This window comes from Cephus cinctus, unplaced genomic scaffold (assembly GCF_000341935.2).
Source record: "Cephus cinctus unplaced genomic scaffold, Ccin1 Ccin1_scaffold0093, whole genome shotgun sequence".
Lineage (NCBI taxonomy): Eukaryota > Metazoa > Arthropoda > Insecta > Hymenoptera > Cephidae > Cephus > Cephus cinctus.
This window is the reverse complement of record NW_014332832.1, coordinates 40,586-42,918: the sequence shown is the minus strand read 5'-3', so window position 1 is coordinate 42,918 and position 2,333 is coordinate 40,586. Positions and strand designations below refer to the sequence as shown.

General features: G+C 46.8%; 1 long non-coding RNA gene across 1 annotated transcript in view; it reads right to left on the bottom strand.

Annotated features, from left to right (window-relative positions):
- The window catches only part of LOC112495335, a 15,455-nt gene extending 13,510 nt beyond the window's left edge, over nucleotides 1–1,945 (bottom strand). The window contains exons 1-2 of the long non-coding RNA XR_003061737.1: nucleotides 1,835–1,945; nucleotides 1,484–1,739 (exon numbers count right to left, since the gene is read on the bottom strand). This is a non-coding gene — a long non-coding RNA (uncharacterized LOC112495335). The remainder of the gene's footprint in view (nucleotides 1–1,483; nucleotides 1,740–1,834) is intronic.
- Between the last annotated feature and the right edge of the window lie 388 nt (nucleotides 1,946–2,333).

Sequence of the window (2,333 nt, the reverse complement as noted above, 5' to 3'; positions counted from 1 at the left end):
GGGGAAGGTTGACAAAAAATCTGTAACCAATTGTTCCAGGACTCTCCTGGTACTCGAATTCTGGGACACGTCCCGGACCTTTTGTTTTCATGTCGCTGAGGTCCTCAAGAACTTCTCAGGGATATGGGTAAGGTGAACAGTGAGGTCCTCCTCTTACACCGGGTCTTAGAGACTCTGCACTATTGGACCAGCCTCATTCCCCAGGGTCTGCCGTGGATAAATAGGGAGTTGCTGTGAATTCGTTCTAGAATGTTTTTTTTTTCTGTTTTTTTTTTGTTTTCTAAATCTACTCCACCTGACAGCCACGAGACTCGAGGTAAAGAAGACCCAAGCTCTGAAGGTCCCATAATTCAGTGGAAACGAGCCGCGAAAAGAAACGCGCTGGGAAATGAAAAGAAATGGCGACGGGGATATCCCGGATCTGGAATATATCCTGGCATCAGCCCGCGTCACGCCTCGCGCTATTAAATCCCAAGGAGTTTAGTCCTGCGAGAATCCTCGAACGAACGACTTATGGATTACGGGTAATACTGCCGTAGCGAGCAAATATCCTGGACCTGAGTTTAATTTACGAGTCCAGTATACATATATATATATATCCAGATATAGGCACGACGCGTAACGTCGCTGTAGCCTCGCGAGGTTCGGAACAGTTACCACCCCTAGAAAATTGTATACATATTGCGCGTGTACGTGTTCGGTAGCAGTTTGTACGGTTGATCCAAAGTAAAAAAAAAAAAGCAGTAAAAAAAAGCCTCTAGAGAGCACCTCAATAATGACGCAACCCTCTGAATTCGTCTCTTGAAATTCCTGCAGCTTCCTTCAGGACCGTCGCCACACTCTGGTACGTGATGACGTTATAGGCACGTACCTAATCCCAAGAAGAACCTACAATTTCCAAGTATTCCCTACGTGTTCCCATGACGTTCTTCACCTCCCTCTAGGTACCGGTGCTAGTACGGTCGGACGTACGAAGCACATAAAAATAAGTTAAATTCTCTACCTTTCTCAAGAGCTAGTACCGATGGTAAAAAATGATGACGAATGATGACGTCAGCTGTCCGATAGAAGATTGCACGATGTAAGGTCCTGCGAAAATTTCGAGGTCAGAGGTCAAGGGGCTCACGAGGCTCACAGGTCAGGTACGGACAACGGCGCCTAATGACAAGGTAATCGAATTGGCAGGAGTCTATGGTACACGTGCGAGGTATTCGACGAGAGACTTTTCCTTCCGCCAATCAGCGCTAACCAGCCTGGACCCGGTGCGAAGAACCGCGTAGTTCCACGAACGTTCGCCAGGAGCGGTAAACCCGCAGAAGCGGAATCGCTCGCGGAAAAGCTTACAACTGGCTCTAACAAGGGACTCGATTGAATCTAGGTGCCTTCGTCGGAGACTGTGCGAAAGTGGAGGCTCTCGTACTGATTGGGGCCAGGTTAGGTTAGGTCGTTCCTACCCAGTCTGACCAGCCAGACGGTTAATTACCTATCCGAATCACTACGTGACTCAACGTATCTCGCGTGATTACTGATTATCCCCTTGCGGTCTCTCTCGTCGACTCTCCGAACTTCCGGTTCCCGTTGACACTCCCGTTCCATCCGGTATACCGGAAGCACCGATGCCATCGCCACGTGACTCATCTCAAGAACCGCAAACCTGCATAGTCGCTGCTGGACGTTCTAGAAGATCGGCTACGTCATCGTACCGATTTTCGGAAATCGTTGGACAAAATGGCTGTCATCTGTTACACACGGTAGTAAGTCAATAACGAATAAATTTTACGATGGCTAGTTGGGATAATAATATTGTTTTTTCAAAATTTCAATTAATACTTACAAGAGTACCGAAGTTGTCCTGCAGCTGGGCTAGCTTAGTTTTTAATTATACACATTTAATTTCCTTTGGCCAGTCCCTCGCATATACGCATAGCGTACAGACTGCGGAATCTCATTCGGCCCTCTGCAAACGGCAAATAATATTTATTCATCCCACACGGCTCATCGAGCGGTACCGTAATTATGCGAACGAATTCGGATATTTGGTTCGACGCAGTCGACTCGTTAAATCCAATTCATCCAGTGAAATAACACCCTCAATTATTGCCGCGTGTCTACAGTCACCGTGAACAACCTCTTTCTACCCGGCGTCAACCCCACGTGACTACTGACCGTTGACAATGGTTCTTATCGAAATAGCGAATTACTGTGTAATTACCTCGTCCCTTTAGAATTCAAGGGGAGGCACTCTTAAGATATTACTAAAATAATGTGTCACCCCGTAGAGACAATCAATAATCTACTTATATTTTATCCCTTGGAAGTGGCCGTGACTGATA